This window comes from Lissotriton helveticus, chromosome 1_1, assembly GCF_964261635.1.
Source record: "Lissotriton helveticus chromosome 1_1, aLisHel1.1, whole genome shotgun sequence".
Lineage (NCBI taxonomy): Eukaryota > Metazoa > Chordata > Amphibia > Caudata > Salamandridae > Lissotriton > Lissotriton helveticus.
The window spans coordinates 151,399,432-151,418,429 of NC_136057.1; positions in this window are offsets into that span (position 1 = coordinate 151,399,432).

Consider the following 18,998-nt stretch of genomic DNA (forward strand, 5'->3'; position numbering starts at 1 on the left):
TGGAATTCCGCTGCATAGGACTTACAGGAGGTACCAGGAGGGCTTCTTGGCCCCCAAAGTCCCTTAGGAGTAAGTGGACTTTATCCCCAACCAGTAGTGTGCCTGGAGGCACGTTTGAAGAGTGGTGGAGAAAGGGAGTGTGTGGCCTCCGAAGACCTCTTAGCAATCCCACTGTGTGGGTCTTACTGAAGGTAATAGAAGGGGTAGTTGGCCCTCAAGGATATCCTTGGGGGCCAATTAACACTCGTATTACCTCCAGTAAGTCCCACACAGCAGGATTGCTAAGTTCTCATAGCAGACAATGCCCCCTTTCTCCACCACTCCCCAAACACGCTCCCTGGTGTACTCTTGGATGGGGATTAAAGTCTACTTTGCTGCTGGAGATCCTTTGGGGCCAACTAGCCCTCCTGTTACCTCTAGTAAGCCCCACACAGCTGGACTCCTGAGAGTGGTCAGAGGCCACACACCCTTTTTACACCACTCTGCAAACACGTCTCCTGGTGCACTACTGCTTGGGGGATGTAGTCCACCACAGTCCTGTGGTCCTCAGGACACAGAAGGACTTCATCGGGCCACCACCAGTGCACCAAGAGGCGTGATTGCAATGTGTTGTAAAAAGGGGTGTGGCCCAAGACCACCTCTCAGCAATCCCAGTGTGTTGGGCTTACTGGAGGTACCTGGTGGGCTAGTTGGCCCCCCAGGGACCCTGAGTAGTGACTGGGCCTTCATCCCCAACGCACAGCGTGCCGGAAGGTGGATTGCAGAGTAGTACAGGGAGGGAGTTGGGCCTCAGGTGAGTTGCCGATTTATCTTGTGAAATTGTCTTTTAGGGAGGTGGGCTGTGCGGCTCCCCTTCCCTTGGGTTCTTGGGGCCCTTTTGGGCCCCAAGAACCCAATCCCCCAGGCCTTGAGCCATTTATTTTTTATTTTTTTTATTGAAAATGGAGGGGGGCACAAAGCCCTCCTCCCGAGTCTGATTACAGTCATGGGACCGCATTCCCCGGGGCTAGGCCTTTGTTTATTTTAATTTTTTTAAAGGGGGGAGGGGCTGAGCGGCGCCCCTCCCCATGGCGATTTCAGCCCCAGGGACCCCATCCTCCGGGACCCGGCAAAAGGTTTTTTATGGAAGTGGGCTGTGTGCCCACCCTTCACTGGGCTTTTTGATGGGGGCCGCGTGGATCTCCTCCTGAAGCCAGATTTTGCCCCAGGGTCCCCATCCCCCAGGGCCCGGAAGTATTTTTATTTAAATTAAAAAGGGGCCCCCCCTCCTGGGCCCTTTTTGGCCCCGAGGACCCTATCCCCCAGAGCATGGCATCTGTGTAGTGGACCACGGGGGGGAGCCCCAATGCCCCTGTGATCCCTGCCGGCTCGCAACTTCCTGCGGGAGCCGGCACTGCTTTTGGATAAAGGAAGCTGCAAACATGCAAATTAATCAAGGACCTATGATTTTTCTTTTTTTAAAGTTATAAAATGGTCTTTTAACGTCAACGTTAGCTAAAATTCAAGGTGCTATTTCAAACCACTGTATTAAAAACCCAATGAAAGTGTAGGGAAAATTGACAGTGAGATGTCACATGACGTCATGAAGACCGCATTTAAATCTAAGGCAAGTAATTTTGTTGACTGCAGTAAACTGACTTTTAGGGCCCTATTTGGTTAAACATACCAAGCAGGAGAAAGCTTTGTATATGCAGTTATCTTTGTATTGCTTTTCCTCCATACAAGTTCCCTGTTTTGAAAACAAAACGAGGTGAATTGTTTAAAACTACTGACTCACACATATTAATTTTCAATCTAATGTATGTGACTTTTTTAAAAGCTTTAAAACGGCTTTCTTTTTAATTTGCATCTTTTGGACTATTTATCGAAATACTATAATTGAAGAGACACAAAGGTTTTAAAGGATACGTTTCCAGATTTGGTGTTCTACATTATACACGCCTAACGCATATGACAAATACAATTTTGTGATTGTTAGCTAGATTTGCCCCCAATTTTTATACGGTACAGTCACTTAAAACTTTTTGCACATGTTCTTAAAGGCTCATATTGTTCCAGGGAGGGGGTCGTGCAACCACTCACACATCCACTCACAGACCCACCCAACCTTTCACACACCCAATTAAATACCCACAAAGCCACTCAAACACCCACTCACATTTCCATACATTCACTCACACACCTAGTCACAGACCCATACAGCTGCTCACAAACCCACTCACACACCTACACAGCTACTCAAACAATGACTGATAGACCCATAGTCATTCAAACACCTACTCACAAACCCATAAAAGCTGCTCACATGCCCCCCCAGCTACTCACACCTCCCCTCACAGATACATGCAGCCACTCACAAACCCATTCACACACCCACAAAGCTGCTTATACACTCAGTCAAACACACACCAAACCACCAACATACCGATGCAACCACCCACACACCCACTCACAGACCCACACAAGCACTCACACACCCTCAACGACCTTCACAACCACTCATACACCCACTCACATGCCCAGACAAGCACTCACACACCCACTCACAGACCCAAACAACCACTCACACACCCACTCACAGAACCATGCAGCCCCTCACACACTAGACCCATACAGCCACTCATACACCCACTCACAGACCCAACAGTCACTCACACATGCACAAAGCCACTCACATACCCACTCACAGACTCAGACAGCCACTCACACCCACTCACAGACCCATACAGCCACTAACACCTACTCACCGACCCATACAGCCACTCTCAAATGTTACAGGGATGTTATAGTTAGGAAATAATGGGGCATATTATCAATGGATTTATCTCTGCTTTTTTGGCTTTAAAAGCCAAGAAAGCGGAGATAAAATTATCTCCCTATCAGCAACAGGGTGCTAACACGTAAATTCACGTTAGCACCCTTTTTCTCTACGCTTCCCCTTGCATCTCTAATGAGATGCAAAGGGGGCGCTCCAGAGAAAAATAATAGGAGAAATGTTGTTAAGCGACATTTCTCCTATTATCAAGGATATCGCTAACCCTGTTAGTGATAAAAAAAAAGCAGTGCTAACCGCGGTTAGCGCTGCTTTTTTTACACCTGGTATTTTCCTGACTTAGCCATGATATCCTATGGAAGGTGGATATCATGGCTAAGTTTGTGAGCCCCTATCATCAAGCTAACGCCAAACTTCGAGAGATTATTGTTGGTTTTCCAGCGATAATCTCTCATTTGGCAGTTAGCGCGAGGATTTTGATCCTTTCTGAGATAAGCTTTGCTGATAGCACGCTATCTCAGTGATAAAAATCCACGCTACCCGGCGATAATTATCCTAGCACTAAGTGCGCTTAGTGATAATTATCGCTGGAGCTTGATAATATGCCCCATAATTAGAAAACCTTAAAAATTCACTGAAAATAACAAAGGTTTCATTATAGTTAGGCTCAGATTTCACTCATGCAAAGCCATTGAAAATCAGCAGTTACAGTTACCTGAGCTAACTATAACTCACACCCCTATAATGCACTGCCTATGACCCTACATATTGCATCACTCATGACAAGTTCAGTGACATCACCAATGACATCTCAAATGACATCACTGATGACATAAATCACAGAACCACCCACACAACCACTCACACACCCACTCACACCTCCAGTCACATATCCATACAATCACACACACCCTTACAACCACCTAAACACCCACTTACAGACCCATACAACCACTCACACAGCTTCTCCCACACCTGCACACCAACTCATACACCTATACACCCACTCAAACACCCAGACACCCCCTCACACACTCACTCAAACACCCATACAACCACTAAAACAGCCCCTCACATACCCGCTGACAAACCTATACACCCACTCACACACTGATACTCACATAGCTACTAATTTGACATATATTAGAAACAGTATCCCTCAGTAGTACAAAAAGAATAGTAATTTAACTTATGCAATAGCTTAGTATATATCTTTATGAGTCATAAACCTTAACAAAACATTTACACTCACTGGATGATGGCAACAGTGATGTAATTTAAAATGTCATCAGTGATGCCACTGGCCATGTCATGAGTGATGCAATATGTGAGGTCATAAGCAGTGCATTGCAGGAGCTTAAGTTGTTGTTATCTTGAGCAACTATAACTGCTGAATTTCAGTGTTTTTTTGGTATATATACATAAATATATCACTGAAAAAACCACAGGTTTCAGGGAAGTTATAGTTAGGAATTAGTATTGTAAAAACCTTAGATATTCACTGAAAAACCACAGGTTCCAGGGGGGTTTAGTTAGGCTGACATTTCACTCGTACAAAACCAGAGAAATTCAGCCGTTAAAGTGAGCTGAGCTAACTATAACTCGCGCCCCACAATGCACTGCTGATGACCTCACTTTATTCGTCAGTATTCTTTGCAATCAAATGTTACAATACAGTTGGAATTTTCTTTTTTAACCATATACCATATTGCGGTACATTATTACCGAGCAGTGTAACATACATCTGCATCCAGTTTCACCTTTGGCGCATATCTTCAAATCAGCAAATGACATCAAAACATTATTAACAAAACTTTTAGTCCCTCCCATTAAACTCCCACCCATTATATACCCCTCCCGAAAACTTCCCTTAACTTTGCAGCTGAAAACTCTTCTGTCCTATCCTATAGTATCACCAGCCAGGGCAATAGTCCCGGCATTGGGGAGGGGGGGAGGCGGGGAAGAAGGGAGAGGAATACAGTAAGCAGGCAGGGGGGAAAGAATGGGAAAGGAAGGAACAGGCACATTGTTGTAATTCGTAGTAGAATTATGAATCAAGCATGTCAGGAGGGCCACCTGGTGTACCCTGACTGTCTACGGCCTCCTCAAAACTGTTCTAATAGTTGAGCCCAGTCTAAGGAGATCGGCTTCTTCCTCAGTCCTCTATACCCCTCACCCAGCAACGCCTCCCGTTCAGCCGTGGCTCATTTAAGTACTTCATCCCTCCATCTACCCTCTTGTTGGGCTGTGCGGGATTTCTAATGCTGCGTGACTAGTCGTATAGCGAGCATCAGGCCAGCCCTGCAAATCAGGGTAGCAGGGTTGCCTTCTTCGGAAGGGGAAGGAGGCCCAAAAGACAGGTTTCTATAGTGGCCCATGGGGAGCAAGCGGTTAGCCAGGAGAGAGCCTGGGTGACCGTAGACCAAAACACCCTCTAGGAGGGGCAAGCCCACCTCATATGAATAAAATCAGCATCCGGCCCGAGAATATCTGGGACAATCTGCGGAGGCGGTGGGGTACATTTTTTGTATTGCTAGGTATTTATAATAGCATCAGCTGTATTGTTTTAATCAAAAGTTACGGGAAACCCGCCTTGGGTGTTCTAGCACCATTGCCCATTCTCTATCATTCAATTCCCTGGTCAGCATTGCTTACCACTTGAGATGAAGGCCCTGTAGGGGAGTACACAGATGCTCCCTCAAACCGCAGTATAATCACCTAACCAAATGGATACCACGACCTATGAGATGAATAGCCCGCAATAATTGAAACGTAGGGTGTTCTTTTTGGTCCAACAACCAATGCCAGTGGACCAAGTGTATAAAATCAGCAAGTGTTAAGAATAAGGTGTCCGGGACCGCATTATTACGTGCAAAGTCGGCATGGGGCATCAAGTTGCCCTCCAGGAATAAGTCCCCCACAGTCACAGTACCCGCCTGTGTCCTGCTCCGCAGTTTAGCGTTTGACAATACTTTGCACCTGGTAGGTAGGCCACAGAGGAGTAAGTATTTTGGCATATTTTAATGCCAGCTTCCAATAATGTAATGCTATTTGTAGGAAGAAGGATGAATCCCTCGTCCTGGCAGCTCCGGGGCATAACAAGGCCTGCAGCGTCCCTAGCTGTAATCACTCAGGGGAGTAACCTATTTCAAATAGATTAAGGCCGGCCAACCAGTACGCCAACCATTGGTGCTGCCCGACTATGCAGTATGCCTTAAAATCAAGGGCCCTATACCTACCGCCGACTCGTCAACTGCATTTTGGCCAGAGCAAGTCTGTGCCGGCCCGTCCCCAAAGCAAAGACGCCAATAATGTGTCTAGTGTTTTAAATATCCAAGCCGGAAGGGCAACCCGGGAGATTTACAAAATGATAGAAGAGTCTGGGCAGCATAACCATTTTTGACACTGCCAGCCAGCCTGCTGTCGTCAACGGAAATGTAGACCAGAAAGCCACCTGAGACCGGAGTGAGTTTATGGTCCTAATCAGATTCCCATCTATATTATCAGGGCTGGTCCTGTAAATGTATATACCCAGGTACTTGAAAGTAGTGGGTTTCAATCTGAACTGTAAAATTGCAGACTGGGCCTGTTAAAGCTATCATAAAAGGAATATGCTACGGACTTTGAGGCGTTTGGACACAAGCCAGATATTCCACCAAACTGTGCGAATAAGGTGGCTATGGGTTGCATGTCCACTCTTAAGTATAATAACATGTCATCTGCATAAAGTGAAAGAGTGATTTGTCTCGCCTATCCAGGTACCATATGGGGCCATAGCATGACGTAATTGCTGTGCTAGAGGTTCTAATGCTAGTACAAACAGGAGGCGTGACAAGGGACACCCCTGACGCATCCCACAAAATATTTGATATGCTGGAGAGATGGTGGTGCCCGTTTTTAGCCCGAGCTGTAGGATTTGTATAAAGCAATTTCAGCCATTGGCTGTACTCCGGGGATAGTCTAAACTTGTCTACTACAGCCAGCATATATGAACAACTCAGGGTATCGAACGCTTGGCGCACATCCAACGATAAACAACCTGCTTGCGGAGCTAGTGTGGAGGCTGCGTGCATCAGTGCATGGAGACGGCGTATACTGAGAGAGGTACTGCGTTTGGGTATGAACCCACACTGGTCTGGATGTATCAGTTTGGGGAGGAGAGGAAGCAATCTAGACGCTAAGAGTTCAAGGAGTATTTTATATTCAGTATTAAGAATTGACAAGGATCTATAAGACGTAAGGTCAGTCGGGACCTTATCAGGCTTCAATAAGGAGGTCACTATGGCTTCCATGGTTGTGGGTGGTAGAGTGCCCTCTGTAAGTGAAGTGGTATAAAGTTGCAATATTTCGGGACTAGTGCTGCATAAGTGGAATAGAATTCAATGGGGAGCCCATCGGAATCTGGGGTCTTATTACGGGCCAATGCATTTATAGCTCTACGGCTCTCTGCTAAAGTGAGTGGGGCAGCCAACTCTTCAGCCTGCAAATCGGTAATAGTAGGGAGGTCTACAGCTCCAAGAAAGAGAGCAGTTGCCGCCGTAGTATCGAGGGAGGGAGCAATGTATAGACTAGTGTAAAATTCTTGAAACGTCCTATTGATATCAACTTGGGAAGTGACCAGGGAGCGGTGGAGACCATGGATCACCAGGATTGGCAGGGGAGATGTTTATGGTTTAATCAGTTGCACCAACAACGCGCTGGCCCTATCGGCCTCTGGGTGTGCACGTATCGTATAAGTGTTTGAGTCAATTGTTCTTAGTCGTTCCAAGAGCTCAGCATATTTTATCCTGGCCTCTTGAAGGTGTGTTTGCCCGGGCTGCTAATTCCATGGACTGTAAATTATTTTCCAAGTCCGTAATGTCTATGACACGTCACACCTTATCCCCACCATGGATCCCAAGGAGATAAAACTGGCCTTTCCAGTGTGTCTGTAATTTACTAGCTTCCGATGATATTAAATGTGTCTCTTGAAGGTAGACTATGTGGACTTTACGACGATGCAATTGTGCAGCTATTCAAAGTCGTTTCTGAATTGCCCCATCCCCGAACATTCCAGGAAATTATAGTGTAAGCTTTAACCACCAACATCATTATTGTTTAAAAAGGATACATTATCAAATGCTGTACCCCCCCCCCCCACCCCGATTGCAAGTGGACAGTGGCAACAACCTAATCAAAACATTCTTATCCCAATACTGGGTCCAACGATCCAACTTTGCTTGACCAAACTGTGCAACAAAACTTAACATAGTATATTGTAAACAACTGCTTACACTTGTGGGGTATGCTGCATATTGAACATGTACAATAAGTGGATTTCATATCCCCAGTTGAGCAGACACTCAAGACTTAATAATAAGTATGCAGCCTCATCACAGTAAATAAGGTACTTACATGGAGTCTTTACCCTCCTAGTTTTTAATACACTCTAATCATTTTGAGTCTGTGTATATTAATGCTCTCACATGTTGGTTTTATGTATCTTTTCAGGGGAGAGTATTTCAAAGTCCATTAGAACCAGGCCATGTCTAACTCACAAGTCACAACAAGGCTTTCAATCGTTGATAGAGGTATCACTCTTTCTGAATTCTACATCGCTAACATCTCTTCTTTTAAAAAACTGGTCCCCTTTTTTTATTTTTTCAGCAATCTCCAATTTTCATTTTATATTTTCTACACACCTTGACGTGTCTATAATGACTTGTGCGGTTTTGGGCATTGGGCCTTTTTCCCAAAACATTTTTTTCACTTATTGTTTTGTTCAACTGGCAAGCCATCTTTGGACTACAGCTGTGTCTTTTTCATCCCTTTTATTCCCTCTCCCTAATCATTAGCCTTTAGATGCTCTGGCAATTGGCACTTAACATAGGTTCTGCTGTTGTATTTGTCTTTTTCTGCAGTATTTACTGAGATGGAACCCTGAAGAAAGCTTCGCCGAAACTCGCATGGTTTAAATACACCGCAGGTTCTCTCAATTTACACTGTATTGTATCATGTATAAAACAATAAATCAGATGGGTTCCTGAGACAATCATATGTCCATAATTTGAATTCTAATCATTTTGAAATAATACATGCACCTTTCATTTGTATTGCATATCTATTGATGAAAATATTTTCTTGGAATGCCTCAGCAATATAGATTTGGCAATTGTGAAGTTTTGATAACTGCATATCGATAGCTGTCATCCCAAATCCATTTTATGCATATCTTTTAAAAGAAATAATGATAAAAAACTGAAAAAATATATGTTTATATAGAATAAACTATATAAAAAGTTGAAAGTACCTGTGCATGTTTATATACAGAACCTTAGTTACATGTTGCCTATTGCCCCTTGTAACACATAGTTTTATTGCCTCATCTAGGATTTGTGTTCCCAATTGGCAATAAGTGGATTTACCCAGGACTACCCGGGCCACGGGACTCATCGGAGCATTATTTACATACCTCTTCAATGCTATACCCATATCATAGGAAAACATAATTAACATTGTTTACATGCTGATTGTAAAATATACATATAACATCTAAACGACACAGGGGTACTCTACCATCGTGAACATCATGGTGTCAACCCAATGGATCCTTACTTAGTTGAGTGGTTTCTGAAGGGAACAGTCTTACACTTCCTCCTGAGTCCGAATCAGTGTTAACCTCCACGGAGGGATGGGTGCTTATAGATGGGCGGATATTATGAAAGGCCGTGGCGGACCAGAGGGCCTCCTGTCTACACTCCATAATCAGCTGGCGAAGTGGAGTACTGGACCCTGTCCTCTGTGTCATAAGACCCTGTCTCCGCTTCCTAGGTCCCGTTGTGATTTCGGCTGTGAAGTCTCTGGGCATTTGGAGGACATTGTGTCTGGGAAGTTCCTGTCCAGCCAGTCCCAAGCACCATCCAGCGTGTCGAAAAAGAACGAGTGGTGATTATGAATTACCAGTTTTGCTGGGAAAAGCAATGCACACGTGAGGCCCGCCGCACGGACCCGAGCCTTGACCTCCATAAACGAGAAGCGTTTACGCTGGACCGCCAGCGTATAGTCTGGAAATATGGAGAATCTGGCATTGTCGATCTGTAGTGGACCATTCTCGCTCGCAGCCTGTAGTACATGATCAGGATCCCTATAAGTCAAGATCCTGGCCAAGATCGGGCAGGGATTTGCACCAGGAATAAGACGACGAGCGGGAACTCGATGGGTTCTTTCAACAGTAAAGAGCGCGGATAGGACTGCAGGAGGTACACTTGTTTTTAGCCACTCCTCCAAGTAAAGCGTTGGATTAGGCCACTCCATGCCCTCCAGGAGACCCACGATACGGAGGTTGTTATGCCGAGCCTGACCCTCTGCATCGTCCACTCTGGTCTGTAAGGATTCGACTTGATGGCGCAAGTGTTTCAAGTGCTCGCTATGGTCTTTCAACTGGGGCACCTCTGAATCAAGTACTTGCTCTGCTGTCTTGACTTTGTCTGATAGTTTTCTGTGGTCATCTTTGAGTAAATTAAGGTCTACCGAAATCGTTCCCAAATCGTTTTCGAGTGCAGATCTAGAATCACGGATTTCTTGCAGGATCATGTCTAGTTTATCAACTGGGGGAGCCGACGCGACCCATCGTCCATCAGCCCAGAGCACCCAGTTGAGGTTTCTGAGGGGGAGGGGGGACGGGATCCAGCCCTGCCAGATCTTGATGTTGTTCTGTTCTTCACTCTACCCATAGCTGCAGATGATTAGACTGGGTATGGGACTCCCCAGGTAGGAGCGCAGTATGCCTCAGGACAACCAGCCTCGAAGCAGCTGCCCCAGTGTGACACTGCCTGCCTCCGTAGGCACCGTCCTCAGACAGGCACGCCAGATTATGGGATGATACTCGAGGATAAACACTGTGTCAGCAATCCCACACTGCGCAGCCACCTCAAGAATGGTCAGTATCCCAGCTCCGATCTCTCAGGCGCAGTCCTGCCACACAATCGGCTCTCATACAGGCTGGAGTCCGGACACCACAGAACCTGTAGGCTTCCTTCAGGACAGGCCAGCAGGCACTCAATCGGCAGCCACTTACTGCGTTTCGGCTCGGGGTCCAGGTAGATTGACGTGGCACTACAGGCATGCAGTTCCCATCCGTGCCAAATAAGAAATCCAGCTCTGCAAAAAGGAAAAAGGTGAGGGGAGGCAAACAATGTCCAAACCCCCCAGCACAGCAGCGCAGGAATGTTATGGTCAACTCAGAGAGGCCAAGAATGAGACCTCCAGCCTGGAACCGCGAGTCAGTGCAGGGCCAGGAATTGCCCCCAGGAGGCAGCCGCAGAAGATTTCTGGACCCAGTCAGGAGGAGGGAAGGGGGAAAGAGTGAGAGATGCTCCAGAAATCACTCCAGAAATCTTCAGCCCCCGTAGCAAAAAGGAGCGGGGAAGCCGCTACTTGCTCCTCAGCGTAAACACATATCCAGCAGTTGTGGGGGACTCCGGCAGGACAACCTGGAGCTCCTCCGGTCCTCGGGTCTGCATCCGTACTCACAGGCCCAGATTCAGGGTCTCATGTGCAGCTGCACGCCGTCACCGGATAGTGCCGTCTTGGACCACTTTTAGGAGAGCTCCCGGCATCCGTAGCCACTCCACCTCGCAGGCCCATCATGCCACTGTAGCTTCCGTGGGCCAGTACATGAGTCTCAGCCCGCCACGGCCCCCGGCAGTACACTTTTCCAAAACCCACCAGCTTATGCGGGGCCACGATGCCACAGCCGGTCGAGTACAATGGGCATAAGATGGATATTTTTCACTGATTGGGTGCCCCTGGCCCGGAGCTCTTTCGCCTACGCGACCACCATCATGAGCTTCAAGTCATGCCCCCCCCCTGCTGGTGACATCACATATTACATCACTCATGACATGGTCAGTGTCATCACTGATGACATCTCAAATCAAATCATTGATGAGTGAATGGATGATTTAGTGGGTGCATGAGTGACTGTATAAGTGAGTGATTCTTAACTCCAGGGGGGTGTAATAGTAGGGTAAGTGTTGGATAGTGTAGGGGTTAAAATTACTATTCTAACTCCAGGGGGGTGTAATAGTAGGGTTAGTATTGGATAGAGTAGGGGTTAAAATTACTATTCTAACTCCAGGGGGGGTGTAATAGTAGGGTAAGTGTTGGATAGTGTAGGGGTTAAAATTACTAATCTAACTCCAGGGGGGTGTAATAGTAGGGTAAGTGTTGGATAGTGTAGGGGTTAAAATTACTATTCTAACTCCAGGGGGGTGTAATAGTAGGGTAAGTGTTGGATAGAGTAGGACTTAAAACTACTATTCTAACTCCATGGGGTTTAATTAAAATAAATTAAATTAAAATTAAATTTCATTATAATATTAAAATGTATTTATGTAAATTAAATTAAAATTAAAAAAATATTAAATGTAATTAAAATATAATTATTTTAAGTAAATTAAATTAAAATAAAATGTAATTAAATTATTAAAATTAATTTAAGTAAATTAATTTATATATAAAATAAAATGTAATTAAATTAAAATTAAAAATAATTAAAGTAATTCAATTAATTTATGAAAATTACATTTATATTTAAATTAATATTATTTAAATTAAATACTTACCCATACTTACGTTGTAATGGCATGTGTTGTAATAGCATGCGTTGTAATGGATCTTGCGTTGTAATAGTTTTGTTGTAATGGTAGTGCGTTGTGAAAGTTGCGTTGTGATGGTTGTTTCCCATATGGATAAGTGTGTACTTGTGTCAGTGATTGTAAAAAAGAGTAAGTATGAGTTAGTATCTGTTTGAATACGTGAAGTGGTATGTATATAACTGTATAGGTGAGTAAATGGTAGTGTGATTGATTCTTTGGGTGGCTGACTAGGTGTGTGAGTAACTGGGTGAGTAGCGGTGTGTGAGTGTCTGTATGGGTGTATGAGTTCATATATCAGTGGCTGTATTGATGAGTGACTGTATGGGTGAGTGAGTGGATGTATGTGTAGACCTATGAATCAGTGTGTGGGTATGTACTAACTGGTATTGGTGTGTCTATGGTTTCGAGTATGGTAGTCTGTATTTTCGAGTGGGTGTATGAAAGGTTTTATTAGGATGTGACGTGATGCATCAGATATTAAGTGGATGATGTCATCAGTGATGCCGTTTGAGATGTCATCAGTGATATCACTGACCATGTTATGAAGGATGTAATATGTGACGTCATCAGCAGTGCATTGCAGGGCGCCATTTATAGTTAGCTCAGCTATAACGGCTGAATTTCTCTGGTTTTGTATGAGTGAATTGTCAGCCTAATAATAATGTCCCTGAAACCTGGGTTTTTTTCAGTGAATATCCAAGGTTTTTTAAATGTTAATTCCTAACTATAATGTCCCTGTAACCTGTGGTTTTTCAGTGAATTTCTAAGTTTTTTTAAATGCTAATCCCTAAGTATAACGTCCCTGAAATCTGTGTTTTTTTCAGTGAATATCTAAGGTTTTTTAAATGCTAATTTCTAACTATACCTACATAGGTAGAACATGTACAGAAAGAGGAAGAAAGTTGCAGAAATAAGCAAGAAAAGTGCAGAAAAGGGGCTGAGATGTGCAGAAAGAGGAACAAAGGTGCAGAAAGAAGCAAGACAAATGCAGAAAGAGGCAACAAAAGTCCAGAAAGAGGAAGAAAGGTGGAGAAAGAAGCAAGAGAAGTGCAGAAAGAAGCAACTGAGGTGCAGAAAGAGGCCTACTGTGACTGTACCTTTTCACAGACTCATACAAAGTAGCCTCATCACTAATCATTCTCCCAAGATGACTTAAATCTAACTTTACTCTTGAAGGTTCACTCTTCATCGACTGTTCAGAATGTTAGGCCTACCAAATGTAAAACAGCAATCCTAACCATATCACTGTTGTACGTCTGACCAAGTTTGAGAAGGTATGCATGCGTGTGTCTCTGCTTTTACTTAGTGACATGTTATATAGAAATAGACATACAAAGACTTGAATACCTGTGTTACAAACAGCATACTCTGTAAATGTGTGTACAAAAAGGTGCATGTATTTATTTCTGCTCATAATATAGGGCACAGGAGCATTGACTAGTATATTTGAGGGGCTCTATAACACCTATATACATAAGACATGTCTGCCTGTGCAACCGAATGACAGAGCAGAACTACGAAGATTCGACCACCTATAGGAAAAGCTACCCACTTTTTACTATCATCTTCAGATGCATAACACATATGAGAATACATGCTCAAGTAGACATATACCTCAGTCACAAAAGCATGCAGACCTTTAAAATTAACAGCTTCCCATTTGAATACCGAAAAAGGTGAGGGAAGTGCAGAAAGAAGCAAGAGAATTGCAGAAAAAAACAAGAGAAGTACAGAGCAAGTAAGAAATGTGCAGAAAGAGGCAAGAGAAGTACAGAAAGAATCAACAGAGGTGCAGAAGGAGGCAAGAGAACAGCGTAAAGAGGCAAAGGGGGTGCAGAAAGAACACAAGTGAGGTACAGAAAGAGGCAGGAGAGGTACTGAAAGAGGCAAGAAAAGTGCAGAAAGAGGCAAGTGAAGTGCTGCAAGAAGCAACATAGGTGTAGAAAGAAGCAAGAGAAGTGAGGAAAGAGACAAGAGTTGCAGAAAGAGGCAAGAGAGGTACAGAAAGAGGCAAGTGATGTGCAGAAACAGGCAAGGGGGGGCAGAAAGAAGCAACAGAGGAGCAGAAGGAGGCAAGATAATGGGAGACATCCTTTAGATCGCATGCAATACATCATAGTAATGGCATGCAATTTATCGAATGCGATCCAAGATAAATGCAGAAAGAGGAAAGAGGGGGCAGAAAGAGACAAGAGGGGTGCAAAAAGAAGAAAGAGAGGTACGGAAAAAAGCAAGAGAAGTGCAGAAAGAACCATCAGAGGTGTAGAAAGAGGCAAGACGGGTGTATAAAGAGGCAAGAGAAGTGCAGAAAGAAGTAACAGAGGTGCATAAAGAGGTAAGAGAACTGCGGAAACGGGCAAGAGAGGTAGAGAAAGAAGAAATAAGGGTGCAGAAAGAAGCAATGGAGGTGCAGAAACAATTGAGCGAAGTGCAGAAATAGCAACAGAGGTGCAACAAGAGGCAAGAGGGGAGCAGAAAGAGGCAACAGAAATGCAGAAAGAGGCAACAGAGGTGCAAAAAGAGGCAAGAGAAGTGCAGAAAGAGGCAAGAGAGGTACAGAAAGGGGCAAGAGTAGTGCAGAAAGAGGCAAGAGAAGTGCAGAAAGAATCAACAGAGGTGCAGAGGGAGGCAAAAGAACAGCATATAGAGAGAAAGTGAGGTGCAGAAAGAGGCAGGAGAGGTGCTGAAAGAGGCTAGAAAAGTGCAGAAAGAGTCAAGTGAAGTGCTGAAAAGAGGCAAGAGAAGTGCTGCAAGAAGCAACATAGGTGTAGAAAGAAGCAAGAGAAGTGATGAAAGAGACAAGAGAGTTGCAGAAAGAGGCAAGAGAGGTACAGAAAGAGGCAAGTGAGGTGCAGAAACAGGCAAGAGGGGGGCAGAAAGAAGCAACAGAGGAGCAGAAGAAGGCAAGATAATGGGAGACATCCTTTAGATCGCATGCAATACATTGTATGCCATTACAACGCGGTCGTGACAACAACCGCGTTGTTACATCGCAAACCATTACAACTCACGTTGTTACAACGACTTGCTGTAGGAGGCAGAAGGTGTTGGATTTAAAATCCAACCCCTTCCCTACTGTTGCACAGAGTGGAGTTGGAATAGTAAATTATACTATTTCAACATCCAGCGCCCCGTACAGTAAGCTGTTGTAAAGACTTGCGTTGTAATGGCATGCGCTGTAACAATGTGATCATTGTAACAACCGCGTAGTAATGGCATGCGATGTATCGAATGCGTATTCCAAGATAAGTGCAGAAAGAGGAAATAGGGGGCAGAAAGAAACAAGAGGGGTGCAAAAAGAAGCAAGAGAGGTACGGAAAAAAGCAAGAGAAGTGCCGAAAGAACCATCAGAGGTGTAGAAAGAGGCAAGATGGGTGCAGAAAGAGGCAAGAGAAGTGCAGAAAGAAGCAACAGAGGTGCAGAAAGAGGCAAGAGAACTGCAGAAAGAGGCAAGAGAGGTACAGAAAGTGGCAAGAGAGTATCAGAAAGTGGCAAGAGAGGTACAGAAAGAAGAAATAAAGGTGCAGAAAGAAGCAATGGAGGTGCAGAAACAATCGAGAAAAGTGCAGAAATAGCAACAGAGGTGCAACAAGAGGCAAGAGGGGAGCAGAAAGAGGCAACAGAAATGTAGAAAGAGGCAACAGAGGTGCAAAAAGAGGCAAGAGAAGTGCAGAAAGAGGCAAGAGAGGTGCAGAAAGAGGCAAGAGTAGTGCAGAAAGAGGCAAGAGAAGTGCAGAAAGAGGCAAAAGAGGTGCAGAAACAGGCAACAGAGGTGCAGAAAGAAGAAAGACGGGTGTAGAAAGATGGGATATGGTTGCAGAAAGAGGGGAGAGGGGTGCAGAAAGAAGCAAGAGAGGTGAAAAAGAAGCATGAGAAGTGCAGAAAGTAGCAAGAGAGGTGCAAAAACAGGCAACTGAGGTGCAGAAATATGGAAGAGGGATATAGAAAGAGGAGAGAGGGATGCAGAAAGAAGCAAGATAGGTGCAGAAAGAAGCAAGAGAAATGCAGAAAGACCGAGAAAGGCACAGAAAGAGGCAAGAGAGTAACAGAAGAAAGAAGCAAGAGAAGTACAGCAAGAAGCAAGGGAGAGGCAGAAAGAAAGGAGGTACAGAAAGCAGAAGAGACATAGAAAAAGAAGAAACAGGGGTACAGAAAGAGGCAAAATGGGTGCAGAAAGAAGCAAGAAAGGTGCAGAAAGAGGCAAGAGATGTGCAGAAAGAGGAAAGAGAGGTGCAGAAAGAGGGTGCAGAAAGAGGCAAGAGAAGTGCAGAAAGACAGAGAAAGTTACAGAAAGAGGCAAGAGAGGTACAGAAGAAAGAAACAAGAGAGGTACAGCAAGAAGCAAGAGAGGGGCAGTAAGAAAGGAGATGCAGTAAGCGGAGGAGACATACAGAAAGAGGCAAGAGAAGTGCAGAAAAAGTAAGAAAGGTACAGAAAGAAGCTAGAGAAATGCAGAAAGAGGCAGGAGAGGCGCAGAAAGAGCAAGAGTAGTTTGCGCACCATTAGTACCAATTTAACACCCACATTTAGCAATAAGTAACAGGAGACCATTCCAGGTTAGCAAAGGGCATTCCAATAAGCTGTAGCACTTGTTGTTGCATTTTTGGTAGCATATGAGCCGTTTGAGCTAGAAACAAGGTTTTTTTGTTCAAATCTGCAGATTATGTAGCAGATGATGGATTATGTGGCAAATGCGGAAAATGTATAATTGTGCAAAAATCAGTGCACCTGCATAATTCCAGTGGCCCTACTCATAACTCTGACTAGGTCCAGAAGTGCTCTTCAGCAGTTCCTTCTTTTTTTTGCTTCATAGAGTTTATAGTTTAGGTTCTATGGAAACGATGAAGACTAAACTTGAGGTTACCACTCCACAACACAGACTGCCATACCACATATTTACTCTCCATAACAAATAATCCTACTCTGCATAATTCCTAAACACTAAATACCACAAACCTTCTATCCACATAATTTTACTGCACAACATACCACATAATTACACAATACACAACATATATCCACTCCACTCCAAAAAACATTAGTATCAAACTTTTACATTTACAACACCAATAGCTCTAACTCTCGCAAACACGAGATCTATTAGATTGCCAATGCTTCTTTAACTAGTAGTCGTGTTTGCAAAGTGGTGGAAAAAGGGGGCTGGGCCTCTGACCAGCACTCAGAAATTCCGCTGCATAGGACTTACAGGAGGTACCATGAGGGCTTCTTGGCCCCCAAAGTCCCTCAGGAGTAAAGTGGACTTCATCCCCAACCATTAGTGTGCCAGGAGGCGCGTTTGCAGAGTGGTGGAGAAAGGGGGGACGTGGCATCTGAAGACCTCTTATCAATCCCACTGTGTGGGACTTACTGAAGGTAACAGGAGGAGGAGTTGGCCCACCAAGACATCCTTGGGGGCAACTACCCCTCCTATTACCTCCAGTAAGTCTCACACAGCAGGATTGCTAAATTCTCATAGCAGGCCACACCCACTTTGCCCACCACTCTCCAAACACGCTCCCTGGTGTGCTCTTACATGGAGATTACAGTCCCATTGGCTGCTGGAGGTCCTTAGGGGCCAACCAGCCTACCTGTTACTTCCAGTAAGCCCCACACAGTGGGATTGCTGAGCGGACGTACTTCCTGGCACACTCTTGGTTGGGGATGAAGTCTCCTTGCCTCCTGATGGTCCCTGGGGGCCAACTAGCCTCCTGTTACCTCTAGTAAGCCCCACACAGCTGGACACCTGAGAGTGGCCAGAGGCGACACCCCCTTTTTTACACCACTCTGCAAACACGCCTCCTGACGCCCTACTGCTTGGTAGATAAAGTCCACTACAGTCCTGAGGTCCTCAGGACACAAAGGGACCTCATCACCCACCACCGGTGCGCCAAGAGTGTTGTGAAAAGAGGTGTGGCCCGGACCACCTCTCACCAATGCCAGTGTATGGGGTTTACTGGCGGTACCTGATGGGCACAAAGGAACCTGCAAACACGCAGCTCCCTGGCCCAAAAGCAAATCTGCTTCGCTTCATGGAAGTGAAAGCAGGAAGCAAGAGCAGTTTTCCTGCTCTTGCTTCCATGAAGCAAAGCAGATGTTTGCTATGGCATGGTGGCAGCAGTGCTCCCACCATGCCATTGCAAAGTGAAATGTCCTGGGGGTGGGCACCATGGGACATTGCTGGAGCCGGCCCTGGGGGTGGCGGTGGCAGTCCCCAAAGCCATGGAGGGTTCCTGGAGGGGGCCCCTTCCCAGCATTTGCATAGCCATGGGGAGGTGTTGGTCTCCGGGGCCGGGGGGCCACAACGGACCCCTGCATTACATAATCTATGCCCCGGGGAAGTGGTGAAGCTGGGGGGGGGGGCAGGAGCCCCGCCACACCTTTTAGTTAAGATAAAGTCCTGGGGTGGTGGCGGTCCCCAGGGCTTCGCAAGCCTTTTCTTTATGTTTAAAACCCTGGGGAGGTGGCAGTCCCCGGGGCTGCAAGGGGGCCACATGCCCCCTGCATATCATTAAATAGACCCCAGAGAGGTGGCAGTCCTGCTGGCTGCGGGGGCCCCCGTTGGCCCCATCATCATCTTTGGCATTACC